Source organism: Cynocephalus volans, chromosome 4 (genome assembly GCF_027409185.1).
Source record: "Cynocephalus volans isolate mCynVol1 chromosome 4, mCynVol1.pri, whole genome shotgun sequence".
Taxonomy (NCBI): domain Eukaryota; kingdom Metazoa; phylum Chordata; class Mammalia; order Dermoptera; family Cynocephalidae; genus Cynocephalus; species Cynocephalus volans.
In genome coordinates, this window is record NC_084463.1 from 6,300,720 (window position 1) to 6,324,218 (window position 23,499).

The 23,499-nt window shown below is 36.1% G+C and overlaps 1 pseudogene; it reads left to right on the forward strand.

The window, feature by feature from the left end:
* LOC134375091 (ubiquitin D-like) overlaps nucleotides 1–23,263 on the forward strand; it is a 34,575-nt pseudogene extending 11,312 nt beyond the window's left edge.
* Nucleotides 23,264–23,499: the final 236 nt, after the last annotated feature.

A 23,499-nucleotide genomic window follows, 5' to 3' on the forward strand; every position in this document is an offset into this window, starting at 1 on the left:
ACTTTTTGAAGTACCCTCATATGTCTTAAACACTGTTTTAAGTATTGTTAGGCAACAGCAATAATAACAGTTAAGCCATATGTGCTAGGCAATATTCTAAGTGTTTTTTACATAATTGTTTTATATAAAATTGTATATATTTATATATATATAATTTAATACACTTAATTTAATACAAATACTAATACTTTACAGTAGGCGTTGGTGGTATAGTGGTGAGCATAGCTGCCTTTCAAATACTAATACTTTAATGTAAATGTGAACCAGGTACAGTCTGCTCCCATGGGATTTTCAGTCTTTGGGGGCAAAATAGAGAGTGGAAAGCAATTGTGATACAGTTTGGTAAAAGGGTCAATCACAAGGTGCTATAGGATTGCATACAATATTCATTTATATTACTGTGTAACAAATTACCTCAAACTTAGTGGCTTAAAATAACACAAATGTATCATCTCAAAGTTTCAGTAGTTCTGAAGTCTGGGCATGGCATTGCTTTATTCCCTGCTCATGGTCTCACTGGGATAAAATCCAGGTGTAAGCCAGACTGCATCTCATATGGAGCTTGGAGTTCTTTTTCAGAGCTCACTGGTTGCTGGCAGAATTCATTTATTTGAGGATGTAGGGTTGAGGTTCCCATTTTCTTGCTGGCTGTTGGCTGTGATTGTCCTTAATGTCCTATAAGCCTCTCTAAAGTTCTTTCCATGTGATTCCCTTCATCTTCAAGCCAGCAATGGTACATCTAACCTCCTTCATGCTTCCAATTTCTTACTTCATCTGTTGTAAACAACCAGAGAAAATTCTGCTTCTTGAGGGCTCATGTGGTTAGGTCAGGTGCACATGGATTATCTCTCCCCTGATGAACTCAAAGTCCACTGATTAGTAACCTTAATTACATTGAAAATAATCCCTTTTGCCATGGATTGTCATATATGTCCCATCATATTCACAGGGAGGATCACTGAAGGTCATCTTAGAATTCTGCCTGTGGACACATAAGATGGGCATTTTGCCTAATTTGGGCATTGTAATGAAAATGTGTAGAGCAAGAGAAAGTTTTTCAAAGAATGTGATATCTATTCAGACAACTAAAAGGTTTATAGAAATTAGCCAGGTAAAGAAGGGTAGAATTGAAAATGGAGAGGAGAGGGCTCCAGACCAACCTGGTAGCTCTCTTTATTCCTGATACTTCTTTTCTGCCCGAAACTTTTCATTTCTTTTGTGTTCAGGGAGGGGGGGGGGTTGTTGTTCCTGATATTTCCCTCTGTACTATAACCCATCCATTTATTTCAGGTGGCAGCTAGGGCAGCCTGGGTTTACAGCTTCTGGGAAGGGATGGGTCAATATTCAGCTTTTGTGTTCCATAATAACAGACTTTTAAAACTCATGGTAGAGCCAGTGGAGAAAAATCAAAAGTTTCTTCAGTCTCAAAAGTCAAAACCCTGAAGGACTCAGATGTAGAATTTTGAATTGGAAGACCAAAGATCTGTTAAAGCCAGATTTTCCAAATGAAAAGGCATAAATTCTTGCTGGGAGAAGAGAAGAGAACTGATGAGAAGAGCAATAGAGTTAGAAACCAGCATGGGGTCTGATAAGGGGTAATGTACCCTGTACTGAGCCCTGTCTGGGTAAGCACCATAGGATAACCACATACACTGAAGGATCTGAGAACAGAGGGGAGCTGAGCCCTGCTTCCTTATCTGGTTCCTTGGGAATCATTTATCTTAGCAGAGTTACAGGGCATTAGCAAGGAGATGAACGTTGGGGATATCTAGACAAAGAGGTCCAAGACCGTATTATTCAGCTTTCTACCACCCCAGAGAGGCTGAGAGTATGAACCAGCAGACCTGACCAAGTTTAAAGACAAGATGCAGCAGGAGATGCTGAGCTAGTCTATAAACCAGAGGCCACATGAGGATTCATGCCCCAAAGCAGACTAAGTGCAGAAGCTCACTGATGATGGGTCAGTGTGGAGGACGTGGGGGGATGCACATCTCAGCAGGTATCAGCAGGGAGAGTGAACAGTGCAAAGGTCATAAGATCCTCCTTTCCCATTCTCCAGCCTAAGCATTCCGTAAGCTTCCCTAGACTTTAGATGCAATCACTGGAAGAAGAAAGAGATGAAAACCCAGAACTGACTGAGAAAACTCTTATCTGAACAAGAAAAACCTAATGTGACTAAGATAAAATTAATATACCTAATTGGAAAGGGGGCTTGATCTAGAAATCACATTCAATTACAGAAAAATCAAGAGACTTACATTCCTAGACATCTGAGTTTGTGGCCTGCAAAATTTGTATCCACTTCATAATTCAGAAAATGGTGAAATCATTGTGACTGAGGATGCTGGAGAGGGAGGGACTTGAGCTAGATTTTAATGGGTTTGCAGCATGGACAGGAGCAAGTACAATGGGGGGAGAGTGTGTGAATGTAGAGCATGAGCAAAGGGAGAGAAGTAGAAATGGGAGCAAAGAAGGGATGGAGCCTAGCTGGGGTATGTAATTCAAACACAGTATTTGTTTGTGGGAGACATGTGGCTGGACATGGAGAGTGAAACCAGCTTATGGAGGGCCTTACTAAACCAGGAAGCTAAGGAGCTGAATAGTTTTGTAAGATCTGAAGCTTAACAGAGAGGAGAAAACAAAGCAATGTTTAATGAGTGCTTTCTGAGGCCCAGGCACTTTGCAAATTATGTACTATTTTTTGTAATAACCTTCAAGGTGTTCATGATCCTTATTCTACAGATGAGTACACTGAGGCTTAGAGATGTTAAATTACTTATATAAATTCAAATAGCTGATGGTTGGTTGAGTAGGGATGTAAGCCCTCCTCCTCGGCTCCAAAGCTCAGGCATTTCTCGTTATACCCCAGAGTCTTTCTGCAAAGGATTTTTTAACAAGGGAGAGGCCTGAAAAATCAGCCTTTTTAAAAGATTGGTCTGGCACAATTGTGGATGATAAATTGGAGAGGAAAGAGGTTGGAGAGCAAAAATTGGTGCCTTAATTTGGGGAGCAGGTGATATGAACCAGATTTGGGAAATGTTGATGGAAAGAAGGGATATATCCAAGAAAAGTTGAGAAATGAAAAGATGGATTTGATAGATGAGACAGTTTTTTTTTTTTTAAGTCTAAATGATTTTCCTTCCCAGTTTCCAATGGTTTCAACTGCGTTCTATGTAAACCTATGGTCATTAAAAAAAGAATCATAAAACATTAAAAAGAAGTAATAGCCCAGGGCTTTTCACAGTTGGCAGGTTTATTCAAGGACATGTAGTTCATATAATTAGTTTCCAGAAGGTATGAGCTCTACCTGCAGTGTTTCAAGTTACAGTCTAACTTTCTCCAGGCTCTTTGATAGGAAAATTTACTTAGCCACTGTTGCAGCTTGCCACACATCCAGAGCTACACAGTCTGTTCTTTTGTAACATATGGGGAAAGAACAATGAAAGCACATTCCTCTGAGATGTCTGAAATTTATGCAATTTTATGCCCACGTTTTCATGGAATTTCTGGTAACAAGACATCTGGAACCTTGCTATCAGCAGTCTGCCACAAGCAACTGGTCCCTATTTCTGAGGTAGGCTCCCAATGTTTTGTGAGGAGGAGTTAATTTTCTTTTCCTAAGGTCTTGCCATCACCTGCAGTTACACTGATGAAGATAAAGACCCAGGTTCTGGGTAATACTTCAAGTTCATTGAGTGCAGGTGATAAAAACAGATTCTGGCTAGCTTGAGATGAAAAAAAAAGGAAAAATAATGGAAGACTCTGGAATATTTTTTGGGACTAAAGGAAGGCTAAAAAGTTGATGAAATATGGCAGCTTTGGGGATCTCAGCAGAAGGACTTGGTGGACCTCTCTAGAGCCTTGAAAGTAATGCAGTCCATCTCTGAGAACTTAGGTCTCTCCTACTCGAATTTGAAATCCCCAGGAGAGAATTTGGTTGGCCCAGTTAGATGTGGGACTCCCCGCTACACATCATAGGCCATTTTCAGAAGGGGGACTCAATCTGAGTTAGGCAGGCATCCCATGAAATATCTACAATAATGGCATTGGAGTAGGATAGATCGGGTTTAAATCCCAACTCTTCCCCATTTATTCATTCATTCTTCATACAAACATATTTATTGAGAATCTATTGTGTTCCAGATATATTTCTTACCTATAGGTATTTAATAATTGTAGGTTCCCCTTTCTGGAAAAAGAAAGGATATTGGAACACAGAGAAAGTAGCCAGTAGGTGGGAACTCTGATAGTTAAGTTCATTGACAAAGTAAGAAGAGGCTTACAAATATCCACTCCAATTCCTGCTGCTTCTGTTAAAAATTAATACAAACTATGGAGTACCCCAGATGTAGAAGAGGTATGTAGAGCAGTAAGTGACTAGGTAAACTAGGTAACACTCCAAGAATGAGCCTATAAATGTGAATTTGTACAATTTTTCTGGAGAGTGAATAGTAATACACACCAAAAGCCTTAAAAATGTATATTTTTTGATACAGAAATTTCACTTCTTGGCATTTATCCATTGGAAATAATATGACAAGGGTAAATATAAAATGTTCAACTTAGCAGGTTTAAAATTTGGAAAAAATCAACATGTCCATCATAACTTTGATTAAATTGATTATCAAAATGTATATGTGATAAACCACCTAGTCATTAATATCATGTTGTAAAAGACTATTTATTGATATGAAAGGTGGTAAGTAATACAAAGAGCTTGCAAAACTGTATTATTGCCATGTTTTTTTATGGATAAACCAGGAAAAGCATACATATATGAAAATATTGAGATAACTGTATTTATCTCTGAATAGTGATATTACAGGGGCTCAAATTTTTTATTTTTTATTGTTTGTACTTCCAATTTTTTTTTTTTTACAATAAAAGGCATTGTTTTTATAATTTGAAGAGTCTTTAGGCTTTTCTATGCATAGGATCACGTCATCTTCAAACAGGGACAATTTGAGTTGATCTTTTCCAATGTGGATGCCTTTGATTTCTTTCTCTTGCCTGAGTGCTCTGGCTAGTACTTCCAATACTAAGTTAAATAGGAGTGGTAAGAGTAGACATCCTTGTATTTTTCCCACTCAGGATGATATTGACAGCAGGTTTGTCATATATGGCTTTTATTGTGTTGAGATACTTTCCTTCTATACCTAATTTCCTGAGTCTTTATCATGAAAGGATGTTGAATTTTGTCAAATGCTTTTCCTGTGTCTATTGAGATAATCATATGGTTTTTGTCCTTGATTTTGTTGATGTGGTGTATCACATTTATTGACTTGCATATGTTGAACCGTCCTTGCATACCTGGAATGAATCCCACTTGATCGTGGTATACAATTTTTTGATGTATTGCTGTATTCTATTTGCTATTTGTATTCTATTTGCTGTTTGTATTCTATTTGCTAATATTTTACTGAGAAATTTTGTGTCTATGTTCATCAAAGATATTGGCCTATAGTTTTCTTTTTGTCATTGTTGTATCTTGGCCTGGTTTTGGTATCAGGGTGATAAAAGCAGTTAACACATTTTTATAAAAAGCTCAACAATGACAATGCTACTTGGAAAAACTCTGCCAGCACAAAGGCCCTATGCTGCTTGACTTCCTGTTTTGATTAACCAACCAGATCTTACCTCCTTTGCTGTTGTCAGGTTCTTTAAGAAAAAGCTGATTTTTCTTTATTCCTACCCCCTCATAAAAAAAGGAGTTTTTAGGTAGTTTGTCCTAGGCCACTTATCAGACATCTCCTCTTGCAAAGTAACTCGGGGACATTAAAGGGCCATGCTAAATGAAGGCTGTAGATGAAAGTAAACAAGTCTACTCTTTACTTCTAAAAGTTCAAGAGGAGAGGGGAGAGGGGATAGTGAAATGGGTTAATGAACACAAAATTGCAGCTAGATAGGAAAAATAAGTTCTAGTGATATACAGTAGCGCTAGGCAATAATTTATTTAATAATAATTTATTATATGTTTATTTAACAATAATTTATTATATATTCTCAAATGGCTAGAAAAGAGGAGCTCAAATGTTCTCATCACAAACAATAAATTTTTGTGATGATGAATTTGCTGACTACCCTGATTTGAACATTATACATTGTATACATGTATTAAAATATAACTCTGTACCCCATAAATATATACAATCAATAAGTTTCAATTAAAATAGAAATAAATCTTTTAAAAAATATTTTTTTAAAGTAAGCAAATGACATATGGCAATGCTGGGTCTTTCTGAAGCCACAGGGTTCTTTGTCCTTTCTGTCCTATAGTTAGGCAGCCAGTAGAAGCCCATGATTTATGTCTCTGCTATTTGTGCCCTTTACATAAACTGGAACAAAGATTGACACTTCTATTTACTTTGAAATAATAATAAAATACTATTAGATTCTTCCTATGCTTAATGTATGAAGCTACTTGGGCCTGACATTTCCTTTTTGGGGAAAGTTTTGAATTGCAAATTCAATATCTGATAGATATTCACATATTTTATTTCTTTTTGCATCAGTTTTGGTAAGCTATTTTTCCAGGGATGTGTTTATTTCATCTAAATTGTTGAATTTATTGGCATAAAGTTTTTAGCAATATTTTCTTATTATCTTTTTAATGTTTATAGTAGGGCTTGGCAAATGTTTTTCTGTAAAGGGCCAGATAGTAAATTTTTTAGGCTTTACAAGCATACAGTCTCTATCACAAGTACTCAACTCTGTTCTTGCAATATGAAAGCAGCCACAGATAATATGTAAATAAATGAACACGGTTGTGTTCTAATAAAACTTTATTCACAAACCCTAAAATTTTAATTCTATATAATTTTCATGTGTCACAAAATATTACTCTTCTTTTAATTTTTTTCACAATCATTTAAAAATATAAAAACCTTTCTTAGCTTACAGGCTGTACAAAAACAGATGGTGGCTGGATTTGACTTACAAGCCATAGTTTGCTGAACCATGTTCTACTGTGTATATAGTACTAGCTTGTCTTTCATTCCTACTTGATAATTTGTGTTTTCTCTAATTTCTTCTTGATCATTTTTGCTGGAGTTTTTCAATTTTATTAATCTTATTTTAAGAAGCAATTTTTGGCTTTGCTGTTTTTCTTTATAGTTTGCCTGTTTTCTATTTCATTGATTTCTGTTCTTATCTTTATTATTCCTCTAATTAGCTTTTTGGTTTTTCCTTGCTTCTTATGGTAGAATCTTAGGTCAACAATTATAAAGCTCTTTTCTTTTCTAATACAAGAATTTCAGCCTGTATAACTCTTCTTAGCATTACTTTAGATCCACCTTACAAATTTTGTTATATGTTCATATTTATACAATATTATATCTTTTTTATTATAGGTTTCTATTTTACTTCTGTTGTGTTTAGAGAGCATACTCTGTAATATTTCAGTCTTTTGAAATCTGCTGAGACATTTTATGGTACATAATATAGTCTACCTTAATGAACATTCAATGTGCAGTTGGAAATAATGTTTATTTTACATTTGTTGCATTAGACATCAATTAGGTCAAGTTGACTGATAATTTTGTTCAAATATTCTGTATCTCTTATGAATTTTGCCTACTTGTTCTGTCAGTTACTGAGTGAGTGGTATGAAAAATACAAAACTATGCTATCTACACTAAGTGAATCATTATGCAGCATATGCATGTATTGAAACAACACAGTGTACTCCACAAAAATAAATATAAATAAACTTGATGAAAAAAATCCCAATCATAATTGTGAATTTATTTATTTATTTAGTCCTGTCAGTGTTTGCTTTATGTATTTTGAATCCCTCTTATTAGGTACATTGCTGTACCTTTTTTCATTAAGAAATGCTCCTCTTCACTTCTGGGTATATATTCAAAAGAAAGGAAAGCAGGGGCTCAAAGAGACATTGTACAACCATATTTATTGCAGCATTATTCACAGTAGCCAAAAGGTGGAAGCAACCCAAGTTTCTGTTGATGGATCAATGGATAAACAAAATGTGGTCTATGCATGCAATGGACTATTATTCAGCCTTAGAAAAGAAGGAAATTCTGACATGCTACAACACAGATGAACCTTGAGGGCATTATGCTAAGTGAAATAAGCCAGTCACTGGCATAAAAACGATAACACAGACCACTGGAACAGCACAGAGAATCTAGAAATCAATTCACATACTTACAGCCAACTGATCTTTGACAAAGGCAGCAAGAACATAGATTGGGGACAAGATAGTCTCTTCTATAAATGGTTCTGGGAAAACTGGGTATAGATATGTAGAAGAATGAAACCAGACTTGTACCACTCACCATATACCAAAATAACTCAAAATGGATTAAAGAATTAAATATACACCCTGAAACTGTAGAACTCCTAAAAGAAAACATAGGGGAAACACTTCAGGAAGTAGGACTGGGCAAAAACTTTATGAATATGACCCCAAAAGCACAAGCAACAAAAGAAAAAATAAGCAAATGAGATTACATCAAACTAGAAGGTTTCTGTACAGCAAAGAAAACAAAAGAGTGAAAAGACAACCTACAGAATGGGAGAAAATGTTTGAAAACTGTACATTTGACAAGGGATTAATATCTAGAATACACAAAGAAGTCAAACAGTAAAAAAAAAAAAAAAAAAAAAAAAAAAACACCAAATAATCCAATTTAAAAATGGGCAAAAGTCATTTGTCAAAGGAAGACATACAAATAGCCAATAGTACTTGAAAAAAGTGCTCAGCATCACTAATCATCAGGGAAATGAAAATCAAAACCACATCCAGCTATTATCAAAAAAACAAATACTAGTGAGGATATGAAGAAAGGGAAACCTTCTACACTGTTGGTGGGACTGTAAATTAGTACAACCATTATGGAAAACAGTATGGAGGTTTCTCAAACGACTACAGATAGAACCACCATATGATCCAGCAATCCCACTACTGCGTATGTACCCAAAGGAATGGAAATCATCATATTGAAGGGATACCTGCACTCTCATGTTTATCGCAGCTCTATTTACAATAGCCAAGAGTTGGAACCAACCTAAATGTCTGATGACAGATGACTGGATAAGAAAAATGTGATATACACACACAATGGAACACTACTCAGCTATACAAAAGAATGAAATTCTGCCATTCACGTCAACATGGATGAGCTTGGAGAAAATAATGTTAAGTGAAATAAGCCAGGCACCGAAAGAGAAATACCACATGTCCTCTCTCATGAGTGGGATCAAAGAAAGAAAGAGAAAGAAAGAAAGAAAGAAAGAAAGAAAGAAAGAAAGAAAGAAAGAAAGAAAGAAAGAAAGAAAGAAAGAAAGAAAGAAAGAAAGAAAGAAAGAAAGAAAGAAAGAAAGAAAGAAAGAAAGAAAGAAAGAAAGAAAGAAAGAAAGAAAGGAGAGAGAGAGAAAAAAAGAAAGAAGGAAGGAAAGAAAAAAAGAAAGAAAAAGAGAGAAAGAAAGATTACAATAATACTTTGAACTTTTAGAAGAAGAGAACAGAAATGTGTTTACTATTAAGTGGGGAAGGGCAAGGGAGAGGGGAGGTAGGGAGAAATTGGTTAATGGACACACAAAATGATTACAGCTTGCATTGATGGATATGCTAATTATCCTGACTGATCATCACATATTGTACACAAATATTGACAGTCAGCTCGGTACCCCACAAATATGTATAATTAGTTATGTTCCAAGAAAAAGAAAAAGAAATAAGCCAGTCACAATAAGACACATACAGTATGATTTCAGTTATATGAGACAGTAGTCAAATTGATAGTAACAGAAAGTAGCATGGTAGTTGCCAGGCCTTAGGGGAAGCAGAAAATGAGTACTTAGTGTTTAATGGGTTCAGCGTTTCAGTTGAGGTAGATGAAAGTGTTCTGGAGATGGATTGGTGGTGATGGTGGCTCAACAGTATAAAGGTACTTAATGCCACAGAACTCTACGCTTAAAAATGGCAAAAATGGTAAATTTTATGTTATATATATTTTACCACAACAGGTAAAAATGTAAGAACTTTACAATAGTATATCCCATTTATCTCTCACTGTTTCATTTTCATCACAGGTTTTACTTCTCCATGTTATAAATTCTGCCCAATACAATGTTATTATTTTTGCTTCACGAACATTAAGAGAAAAAACAGTTTTGCTTCATTTTCCCACATCCTTGCTATTTCTGGCCCTATTCTGTAGATCTGAGCTTCCATTTGTTCTATTTCTCTTTAGTGTGAAGACTTGACTTTAGCATTCTTGTAGTGTAGATGTACTGCCAGCAAATTCTTTCAGCTTTTGTTTGTCTGAAAATGTCTTCACTAACCCTCTTTTTGGAAAGATATTTTTCCAGACATGAAATTGTTAATTAACATTTTTAAACACTTTAAAGAAGTCATTTTATTTTCTTTTGTCCTTCATTATTTTTTGGTGAAAGGTGATTACCATTACCATCATTGTCTCCATACAGCCCCCCCCCCACACACGCACACGCACACACACACACACACATATGATGTGCCATTTTTCTCTTACTGCTTTGAATATTTTCTCATTATTTTTGGTTTTCAACAATTTGGTTACAATGTACTCAGTTGCGATTCTTCTTCATATTTATCTTGTTTGAAGTCTGCCAAACTTCTCAGATCTGTGGGTTTATTTATTTTATCAGATGTGTGATAATTCCAACCATAATTTTTTCAAATAACTTTTCTATCCCATTCTCTCTTCTCTCCTTCAGAGATTCCAATTGCATGTATGTTAGACCATATGATATATTTTCAAGTTTAATTGAGGCTCTACTGAACTAATTTTTAAAAATCTTTGTTTCCTCTGTTTGTCAGTGTGGATAATTTCTTTTGACTTGTTTTCAAGTTTATGTATCCTTTATTTTGCATAGTCAATATGCTTCACACTCATTAAGTAAATTTTTTCATTTCAAATATTGTAATTTTCAATTTGAGAATTTCTATTTTGTAAGTTTCTATTTCCTAATTTACATTATTCTTCTGTTAATTCATTACACTTATCTTTTTCTTTAAATCCTTTCACATGTTTTTAATATACGTTTTAAACTTCTTGTCTCCTAATTCCAATATCTTGTTTATCTTTGACTCTTTTCTTTTGATTTCTATTTCTCTTGATTATGGGTCACTCTCCTTGTCTAGTGTTTTTTATTACATGCCATATGTAGTTGATAATATATTGAAAGGAATCTGGATTATGTTGTCTTCTTTTAAAGGATGTTGAATTTTGTTCTGGCAGGCAATTAAATTATTGGAGAAACTTCTTGATTCTGTCAGGCTTCGTTTTAGGCTTTGTTAGGTTGGATTTGTTTTGTTTTTAGTCCTAGGGCATAACCCTTATTCTAGGGTATGGTCTTTACTCCTAAAGGATGGCCTTTCTGGAGTCCCAGATGAATTTTCTAGATACCCAAAGAAGTCTCTCTATTCTAGTTCAGCTAATGTATCCAAGCACTTTTTCAACCTCTCATATCTCCATGCAGCCCTCACTTTCCCAAGAAGCCTTTCTCTGTTGAGTGTTGTGGAATTCCATTCTGCACATGCACAGCCAATCTTTTAGCTGAGGACCTAAGAGAAACCTCCACACAGTGTTCTGAGGCTCCTATTTTATGAAGCTGTTTAATTTCCAGTACCTTGTCTCACAATATCCAGTCACATCAGTAGGAATAAACTCTGATGTCTTCTTCCCCAACTGAGTGAGACAGCTGCTCTCTATTTTGTCTCTATCTCATGATTTTGTTGTTGTTGTTGTTCTGGAAAGTGCTGCAAGGCAGAAATCCAAGGTGAATATGTGTTTTAATTGGACTTTCTCTTCTCTGAGGGACTTGATCCTGTGCTTTTCATTGTCTAGTTGTCTTATATGTTTACTTCAGTTTTATAGCTGTTTATAGCAGAAGAATAAGTCTAATGCTAGTTATTTTGTCATGTCCAAAAGCAACTGTTACTACGTTACATAAATGAATGATAATTTCTATGGTGTTTGGGGTAATTTGTCAACATCATTTTCTTGTCTCTAGACTCACACACACACATATTTTATATAAAAGTGAAAGTCACTAGAGTTTTGCTTGTATTTCAGTGGTTCTCAATTTTTAGCATGCAAAGGAATCACCTTTTTAAATTATAGAGTCACTTGGGTATGGGGCTAGACCTAGGATTATGCATTTTCAGTAAGCACATAAGTAGATTTTTTTATACATTTGATCTTAGTTTCACACTTTACAAAATACCTTCAGTGCTGTGTTGGATAATAGCTTGTTTGTTCAAGTGAAATTTCACGTTGAGCAAATCTGTACCACTGATAGAGAAACTTCATGAGGTCCATACATATTATTTCCTCAGAGGGAAGTAATCACTTCACAAAGATGGTGCAGCATCTTCCTTACAAATGTTAGCTAGCCTTGAGAACTAAAGTAGACTTAGAGTTTGATTTCACAAATGGGCAGATCCTTTTCCACTACTAGTCTTAGATGCACTACCTGTAATTTAAAACGGATTTTAGAATATAAGAACTCTGGAAGTATTTAAAGGTGATATTGTAAGTCAGATTTAATTTTGTTTCTTGTGATAAAGACTAAAATGGTAGGGGTTTGGAAGTCTGCTGTGTTTAAAGTTTACATATTGCCCCCGTAGGAAGTATCTTGGTTTAGGCCCTGGTACGATCCTCTATAACTTGGTTTGAAAGAAGGAATCCATAAGGTTGCTTGGTTTCTTGTTTCCTGTGTAATTTATGCAGCAAAGTTCTCTTCTGAGGTAGAGAAATTTTGTGCTTTTGAAGAGAAATTACTCTTCCCCTTTATGTCCTTAATTTTGGGTCTGTCCTGTTTGAAATATACAAACGCCAAGCTTTGTCTGCATCAACCCAGCATAGTAATTATACAGAAATACGATCAGATTTAGTCCATTATTGCTCTTCCCCAAGACATTTTCTGGTTTTCTTGAATAATTAAAGTTAGGGTAGCTCAGGGAAACATTAAATAGGGCTCATAAAACAATGCTGTCTCTAAGGAGTCACCAACTGAATTATAATTTTTATATATTTAGCACTTATTTGCTAAGCAAACAATTCCCTCAATGGGTAATAAATCCCTGAGACATGGTAAAAGAAAAAGGGATGGAGAGTGTAGTATTCCATCGGTGATAATATATTATTTTCTGAATATGGTTAATAATTATGGACATGAGGCATACACTAGAGTGATTCCTTTTTGCCAAAATACAGGCAAAGTAGTTGCAAGTAATCTCCACTGTAATCGTATTCACTGGTAGTTCTTTCAACATTTACTCAGAAAGCATACTGCATGTTTATTATGTTTTAGGCATTGCATCAAGAAGTTGAGGGATGAGATGGGGTTTGCCTCATTCACCATTGTATTTCCATTGGATAACAAATGTTCAATAAACATCTCCTGAATAAAAGAACAAGTGAAAGTCCCAGCCCTTGAAGAGTCTAGATGAAAGTACAGAAATGTAAATAAACCGTCTTGATACAGTTTGAGATATTTTCTAATAGAAATAGATGGAAAGTGCTATGTGATTAAGCCAGGAGGAACAACTAGATTTAGAAGGGGTAAGTGGTTTCTCTAATGCAGTAATTCTTGTAGGTGGAGGACGACTAATCTAAGAACATCAAGTGCACCCATTGAATTAAGTAAATTAGCAAAAAAATGGGGTCCCTGTTTTTAGAGAAGTGGTTGAGCCTGAAATATCTTGTGGTGCCAGAAAGTAAGTGCCAAAAACAAAAAAGTAAAATAAAATAAAATAAAAAGATGAGTATATGTTAAAAGGACACAAGAGCCAACCCAAAAGAGCTTGCAATGCCCAAACTGGAACAATTTCAGGAAAAAAATAAGTAACAATAGTATTGGATTACAGCTTAAGAATAAAATTAATTAATTAATTAATTAATTACTCATAAGTGCACACTAATAATTAAAAAAATAAAAGTACAATTCTTCCTTACAAAATAGATGTACAAAGAATGAGAGCCACAGAAAATTGCCATTAGAACACCATAGTAATACTTGCTGCTGGCAAGATCTTTTGATGGAGGCTAAGATCAGTGGTGAAAAAACGATGTTTTCAGAACATTTATTCAGGACAAATGGAAAATACTTATTAACTACAAATAAATTCTCTACAAAAGTAGAAATCTGGGTACACCCCATCTTAACAAAGTGATCAAAGTGAATGTCACCACTAATCACACACATCAGCATCACACACTCTGTCAGAAGATGCCCATGGCCTCTGTGGTAGTCTTCTCGGACACATATAACCAGATAACCTCGAGGTAATTGTGAGAAGCCATCAGACAAACCAAAACTGAGAGACGTTCTCAAAACACCTAACCAGTGCTAGCATTCTTCAAGCGTGTCAAGATTGTAAAAGATTGAAGAACAGGCACAGAATGGAGGCGGCTAAGGGACATGACACGACAACTAACTGCAAAGTGAGATTCTTGGTTGGATCCCGGAACAGAAAAAGAACCCATTAGTGAAAAGCTGGTGAAATCTGAATAAAGTCTATGGTTTAGTTAATAGCATTATATTGAGCCTTATTTCTTAGTTTCAATGTTTGTGCTCTGATTATGTAGGATGTTGACATTAGAGGAAGCTGAGTGAAGGATATATCGGAATTCTCTATAATTTTTGTAAATCTTCTGTTAAGTCTAAAACTATTTCAAAATAAAGAGATAGAAAAGATAGAGCCCTTGTTATTAAGCTTGCTTTGTTCTTTTGGTGGCAGACATGCACTTTGTACTTATAAAATTGCTCTTTGCTGTTGAAGCGGGAACAAGGCTGACATGGATACCAGCAGGTGGATAACCTGAAAGTAACACTTACAGATGCCTAAACTGTGAGCTTCAGATCAAATCTTACTAGTGAAGCATCTCTTTTGTATCTGGGGTCTAACTCTTCTGTTAAGGCAGAGGGTAGGCTCTTCCAGCCATTGGGTAGCCACTTAGGAAAAGAGCAGTTCATCACCTTCAGCAACTTAAATGCTTGCTTATTCCTCTATGGAAGAATTGACGAAGGCTTGAGCACAGGCCAGGGTTGGTTTGTGTGGAAGATTTTACTCCTACATAGTACTCTGTGAGGGAATCTCAGAGACAAAGATATAAGGGGTTGTCAGAGAATATTTTGACTATTAAATCTATGAGGGGCTTAGGAATCTGAGAAAGAACAGAGTCACCAGGGTGAAAAATTCTACAGCTCCTTCCTAGGAAGAGTAAGGTTTTCAAATCAAGAAATCAAGAAATCAATAATTCATTTTGATCAAATCAGTAAGTTTTTATTGAGTAGTTACCATATGCCAAGCATTTTTCATGAGCTGTCCCATTTAAACATAAGCACAAAACCTTGAAGCAGATGTAATTATTCCCATTTAAAAGGTGAGTAAACTAATACTCAGAGAGCTAGGTACCCCAAAACACAAATTGTGCAGTCTTACTTGCAGGTGGAGGAACACTCTAAGAACATAAAGTTCACCCCCTAAATTAGATAAAAGGAATGCTGGTACTTACCAGTGTGTGCCCAGTTCCAGAAAGTTTAAATTTAAAGTAAAAGCGGGGGGGGGGGGACGGTTTGGGACAATAACCCAGACTTGTCTGAATCTAAAACTAATGATCTTCACATCACATCAGATGAATTTTGAAGGTGTTCAGATTGAAGAGGTAAAACTTGGACTAGAACAGAAGGATTTGGATGGGCAAAGAAGAGGCAGAGGTGTAGTCATGTTAGCAGAGACTGAGTTCTTAATGGTCCCTTGATGACTGAAGAATTTTTACTTATCTTTCACTATTTTTTTTCCAGGACATAGGTATCTCCTGAAAGAAATTTATCTGCTGACTATCGTCGGGTGCCACTGATAAATTAATATCTGCTCTTTTCTGGTGATTTGTTCCCAGATTTTAAAGAATTTCTTTCCGCCACTAAGAAATGGCTTGAGATAGTACTGGTGTGCTTAAACAATGCAGAATGTCCTACATCCCTCTCTCTACCTGACAGTTCTGGTCTATATTCTCCTTTCCTCCTAAAATGTTTTAGGTTCTAGAAGAGGGTAGGAATAGTTCATTAACAGTTTCTCTTTTGACTTTCAGCTTTGCCAGGACTTAGGCATATTTTCCAGAAGAGGATGCACAGGCAGGTCAACTGCAGGTTCCTGTCAGGTTCCTGCTTATCATGTCTCCAGCTCCTCTCACTTCTTAGAGAGCACTGCTTAGAACTCACAGGGACCATGAATAGGCTGAACACTTAGCATCGAACCACTCATTTTACCATGACAAGTTCTGAAAGTTAAAGATTTATTTTGCTTCCATAAACTGAGAAATTCATGTTCTAAGGAGAGTACCATGAATTCTAATGTAGATGTTAAATTGGAACAGATTTACAGAATACTTAAGTTGTTTTTTATGCAATAGACATTAAATAAAGATTTAAATTTTTTCTTTAATTTTGTTTCCAATGTAATCCTATGGTTTTCTCATCTCTTCCAAACCTTATTTGCCCTAAGGTGGAAAGAGAGAGATTTAATCAGTAAACATTTGTTAAGCAACTAAGACACTTTCAAGCACTGAGTAGAGCAAAAAAGATAAATAAGATACTGTACCTACCCTTAGAAAGCTCGTAATCCAATGAGAGAAACTAGTAATGCATAGTTACAGTATAATATCATAGTGCTAGGATGCATTTTGGGAGCACAGGGAGGGGAGTGACTACCTCTGGGTGTGGCTGACACAAAGTACAGTGCATTCATGATAATTAATAGCTCAGAGATCGGTCTACATATGGACTAGTTGGAGTTAAAAGTCCTAGTAGGAATATCTCCTGGAGTCAATATAGACTAAAAAACAGTAGGAAACAACTTTTTAAAAATTATTTCAAAGGCCAAACTGATTTTATGAAAGCAGGAAAGAATTATAAAGAAAATCAGAAAATTCTAAGGCAGTTAGGATGTTGTCACCTTTGTAGACACAAAACAATTTTTATACATTGACAATATATTGGTAATAAGTGGATGAATCAATGATCAATGCTAGTTTGGCCACTTCTATTATCTATTTCCTTTGAGACAATTCTGTGTGATATACCTTTAAATGTTAAATCACAGAGGATAAAGACATGTCCTACCTGAGATTACTTCAGAAGGTATCTTATTAGTGTGTTCTAATGATATGACCAAGAAACAGCATGAAAATAATCTACTTCTAAGTACAGCTGGTGGCAAATTATTGTTAAACTAGCCGCCTTTCTTGAGTGTTGGCTCGCTGTCATGTATCTGCTCTGCGCTCACCATGATGCACAAGTAGGTTGCACTACATTAAATTAATGTCATCAAACATTTATTGAGGGCCTATTGTGAACCGGCACATAGTCTGTGGGATACAAAACAGATCTGGAAAACTGCAAGACGAAAGTGTGTTGGTTTCATTTCACCTTTCAGCTATCACAAAGTCAAGGAACTTTAACAATTCATATACCCAGAATGACAGAGAAAAATATAAATTTCTGACTATTGTATGTAGCTAGTTGAAAGACATTATTATCTTAACAGCTGGTACAAGAATCTCTCTAAAGGAGGAAATTGTCTATTTAGAGAAATACCTTGATAAGGTGCCAGAACAAAAAGTGAGACACTGAAGTGATGGTTTATTAGGAGAAAAAGGCATGAAAAGCTTATCATTAGGTATGAAGAGAACATTATTGGAATGGGGAAGCCAAGAAGGGAGGAGCAATGTGACTAAGAAAGCCCAGGATGGCTCAGAGCAGGAATGTCTAATTTCAATTTTAAGTTTTTGTCTTATGGTGAAGTAAACTCTCTTTACACTCCTTCCACAAACCTTCAGTGTGTTCTGCTACACACACGATGTGCGCGCGTGTGTGTGTGTGTTTGTGTGTGTGTGTGTGTGTGTGTGTGTGTGTGTGTGTGTGTGTGGAGAGAGAGAGACAGGATGTCATGGAAAGGGACTATTCCACATCTGCATTGACACTCAGGATAGAAAAGGGACAAGACCATTAGGTGAGTCAATCTCTAAACTAATTCTGCAAAACTGTAGTACAGGGGACCAAGAGAAAGCAAGATACCTCCACCCTGAACCTTGAACTTAGAGATATTTTTGGGAAACTATTGGATGCTATGAGTCATTCTTATCTATGTCGCTAGTGTCTCCCTGTCCACCATCATATCATTCTGTTTTATTGCCTTCACAGCCCTTGATACTGCCCCCCCAAAACTTGTCATTTTATCTGTCCCTTTACTGTTTATTTTCTTTATCTTTTGTCCTCCCCTTCCTTCCCCACCCCATCCTTGAATATAAGTCTCTGAAGAGTCTTGAGAGTGAAGGCTCATGTTTGAAAATCCCCATGAACATTTTCCTCCTAATGTTGAACATTGTCCTGTTAGAGATTCATATTTTTGTCTAAAGTTTGAGCCCCCCATTTTTGACATTGGAATACTTTTCATTGAACCTACAGTTTTATTATGTCTCCTCAGCATTACTTGCTCTTGCCATTTCAGATCTCCCTCGGGTTTGTCAGATAAAATACAGGATGCTGAGTTAAACTTGAATTTCAGATACACAATGAATAATTTTTTAGTATAAGTATGTCCTATGCAATATATGCAACATACTTACAATAAAATTATTTATTGCATATCTAAAATTCAAATATAACTGGGTATCCTGTGTTTTTATTTGCTAAATTTGGCCACCCTGCTTAGAGAGAAAAGTCATTTGGGGCTGAGATGCTGAAATTCACAATTTGAGACATCTGTAGGATATATGACAACAGAAACTTGTCTAACGCTAGGAAGAGAAAATGAAACTACTGCAGTGGAGCACTCTGACAAGACAAACTTTTCCAGCATTTTTCTTTTCAAAACACGTGCCAAAATAATTTCCTAGATTGAGGTAATGAATTCCAGATCTTTTAATACCATGTGCTGTAATTAGCTGGATAATAATCTGCAATTATTCAGGGAAAGTGAGCCCATGTATAAATTATTAGAGCTATAAACTATGCTCTTTCAGCGGAGGAACTTTTGGCCTTTTCTAATGGGCTGTGGCATTTGGAATCCTTTGATGGGTATTTGGTCCTCTCTGCCAGGCCATCAGCCTCCTGTCTCCATCGTCCTCCTCAACCTCTCTTTTTTTTTTTTTTGAAGAGGCTTGGTAAGTGATGTGGGATCTGACATGTGAGTAGATGGGACAGTGCCCAGACCAGGTATATGGAAAGTCACGTGAGTTCTCTGAAGCAGACCAGGCAGGAACTTCTACAGTGGTGAGGGATATAGGCACCCACAGATAGGTGACCTGTACACTGGGAATCAGTCAGGTGGAGAGTGGAGGATATTGCCAAAGAATCCTTTGGCACAAATCACCTCCCATGGATATTTCCAAAGGCATGTGCTTTTTACACACAGCACCTCCATCCAGATATAGCAATTGTCAGACCATTGAAGTAACAAAAAGTTTATTAGAACTCTCATTGTTTTTTCTCCTCAATAACCTTCTCATTCCTATAATGCTCCCATCTGCTTAATTGCCAACAGCTTACTTCTTATCACTCTCTAAAAAAATTGTATTTTTTAAATTTATTTTTTGAATTGAAACACAATTGATTTTACATATTTATGGGATACAGAGTTGACTATCAGTATTTGTGAACAGTGTGTGATGATCAAATCAATATTATTAGCATATTCATCAATACAAACTGTAATTATTCTCTGTGTCTCTTACCCAATTACTTCCTAACCCCTCCCTCCCTCCTTCTTTCCCACCTCTAGTAACTATAGATCTGTTCTCTCCTTCTGAAAGTACACCATTTTATTGTGGTCTTTCTTTCTTTCTTTCTTTGCTCCCACTTACAGTTGAGGACGTGTGTTATTTCTCTTTCTTTGTCTGGCTTATTTCACTTAATATAATTTTCTCCGAGCTCATGCATGTTGCTGCAAATGGCAGAATTTTATTCTTTTTTATGGATGACTAATATTCCATTGTGTATATATACCACATTTTCCTTATGCAGTTGTCTGTCAATGGACATTTAGATGAGTTCCAACTGTTGGCTATTGTAAATAGAGCTACAATAAACATGGGAGTACAGGTATCCCTCTGACATGATGATTTCCATTCCTTCAGGTATATTCCCAGCAGTGGAACTGCTGGATCATATGGCAGTTCTATCTGTAGTTGTTTGAGAAACATCCATACTGTTTCCCATAGTGGCTGTGCTAACTTACAGTCCCACCAATAGTGTAGAAGAGTTCTCTTTCTCCATATCCTCACCAGCATTTGTTATTCTCCGTCTTTTTGATAATAGCCAGTCTAGCCGGGGTGAGATATCTCAATGTGGTTTTGATTCACATTTCCCTGATGATTAGTGATGCTGAGCATCCTGAATGGGGAAAAAGTTTAAACTTTTCCTTTAAGAACAGGAACAAGGCAAGGACGCCCACTCTCACCACTCCTATTCAAAATGGTATTAGAAGTACTAGCCAGAGTGATCAGGCAAGAGAAAGAAATAAAGGGCATCCAAATAGGAAAACTCAAAGTCAAATTATCACTGTTTGCAGATGACATAATCCTATATATGGGAAAATCCATAACCTCAACTGAAATACTCCTAGAGCACATAAACAAATTCAGTAAAGTTGCAGGATACAAAATCAACACCCAAAAATGAGCAGTGTTCTTTTATACCAACAATAAAAAAGCAGAAAAAGAAATAAAGAAAGCAAGCCCACTTACAATAGCTACCAAAAGAATAATATACATAAGAATAAATTTAACCAAAGAGGTAAAAGATCTCTGCAATGAGAACTTTCTGCTGAAACAAATCAAAGAGGACACAAAAAGATGGAAAGACATTCCAAGTTCATGGATTAGAAGAATTAATTTTGTAAAAATTGTGTACCACCCAAAGCAATCTACAGATTCCATGCAATCCCCATCAAAATATCAACATTCTTCACAGAAATAGAAAAAAACAATCCTAAAATTCATATGAAATAATGAAAGACCCTGAATAGCCAAAGCAATCCTGAGCAAAATAAATAAAGAAAACTCAAGGCATTACACTACCTGACTTCAAATTATCCTACAAAGCTATAGTAAACAAAACAGCATGGTACTGGAATAAAAACACACACATGGACCAATGGAAAAGAATAAAGAACCCAGAAATAAGGCCAAGTACTTACAGCCAACTGCTCTTCAACAAAGGCAACAAGAACTTACATTAGGGAAAGGACAGCCTCTTCAGTAAATGGTGCTGGAAAAACTGGATATCCATGGGTAGAAGAATGAAACTAGACAGCCTCTCACCAGACACCAAAATCAACTCAAAATGGATTTAAAAATTAAGTATAAGTCCTGAAACTATAAAATTCCTAGAAGAAAATGTAGGAGAAACACTTCAGGATGTAGGACTGGGCAAAGACTTTATGAATAAGACCCCAAAAACTCAAGCAACAAAAGAAAAAGATAAACAAATGGGATTATATCAAACTAAAAACCTTCTGCACAGGAAAGAAAACAATAAACAGAGTGAAAAGACAACCTACAGTATGGGAGGAAATATTTACAAACTATAAATCTGACAAGGGATTAATATCCAGAATATACAAGGAACTCAAACAACTTCATGGTAAAAAATAAATAAATAGTCCAATTAAAAAATTGGCAAAGGAACTGAGTAGATATTTTTCCAAGGAAGACATACAAATGGCCAACAGGCACAAGAATTTGTATTTTTTTTTTAATTTCTATTTTTATTGTAACAGTTAATTGTACGTTTCTGTGGGGTACATAGTTGAATATCAATACCTGTGGGCAATATGTCATACTCAAATCAAAATAATTATTATATTCAACAATATAGAATGTCATTGTTTTTCGTGGCCTTTTACCAATTACTCTCTACTCCCCAGCAATTTCCCACCTCTGGTAACCTCAGTTCTCCTTTTGAAAGTTCAATGGATTATTGTGATTGTTGTATCTTTCTTTCTTGTTTTTTTTTATTTATATGTTTATATTTTAGCTCCCAGTTATGAGTGAGGAGATAAGGCATCTCTCTTTCTGTATCTGGCTTATTTCACTTAACATGGTTTTTTCGAAGTTCATCTATGTTGCAAAAATTTGTATTTTAAAAGCAGAGGTCTGGGAAAGGAACTCTTGAGGCTTTTCTAAGAAGCAAGTCTCTAATCATGAAATTTCAAACATTAGAGATTGTTGAGATATTCTAGGAAATGCGGACTTTCTGGTGTTCCTTGATTCATGCCACATGAAAAACTGATATAAGGCAACCTACGTCTTGATCTTGATATAAGATCTCAGAAAAAAATATGGCAAGGCCTCAATGTAGTGGCAAATTGTCCAGCACTTGCGGCCCTGAGCTGCCATCAGGTGGATCCTTGATCCTCTGAGTGAGGGGTCAGACTTCCAGGAATCTAAGAATCTTTCAAATCTCCTCTGAGTCTAAAAGACTTTTGTATGTTCATTGTTAATGGCTCCTGATAGTATGTTTTATGTATTAAACATGAGAGGGGACAATAATCACAACAATGCTTACATTTATTGAGTGCCAAGTATGTGCTAGGTAACTTATTATTTCTTTTAATCTTCACAATGTCCTTATGAAAATATCACCGGACTCATTTTACATTTTAGCAGACAGAGACTTATTGAAGTTAATGGTCTGCCCAAGATAGTGAGCAGTGGAGTCAGAATTTGAACACAGGTTTATCTACATTTGCTTTGTGGACCGTCATTACTACATTTTTTCTGTTAAGTGTGGCACTGGAGTGGCACTTGGCAGAGAACTAGCCTCTGTCTAAGTTTAGAGCTTAGAGGGACCATAGAGACTACATAGTCTAAATTCTCACATTTGGAAAGTTAGAAATCTGAGGCCAGGGCTTCTCAGTGACTTGTATAATGCCACTCCACTGGTTAGAGACAAACTTGGAATTAGAAGTCATACTTCCTATCAGTGCTATTTCCATCAAACCACTCCATGACCCTGTGGCCCATGTCTCAGTGACAAGATGGGTTTGGGTTTAGATTTGGCTGCTTGTGTATCCCTGTGAGGAGTGCTCTCGCCAGGATGCCTGTTTCTGTGGCCTCTCAAAGGGTCAGGAATCAGGGTTGCCTCACTTTCTTTACGTATCTCCCAGCCCCATTCCAGGAGCAATGAGGAGCTTGACGATGATGATGATGATGATGATGATGATGATGATGATGATGTCACCTTTTAGGAGCTTTGGATAGAAGAGACATAAATGCATCTTCTGTGTAATATGTGCATAACTAAAGAGTGAAGCAGTAACAGGGAAAAAGTCATTCCTTCCTCTGCATGTCACTGCCTAATACCTGTTGGATCGATTTTGGGGTAGAGATACAAACCCATTTTGAGGACCACATTTCTGAAGTTTGTTCATTTTTCTTGCCTACAACATGATTTCTTTTAGGCTCTGGGTTTATTTTGCTACAT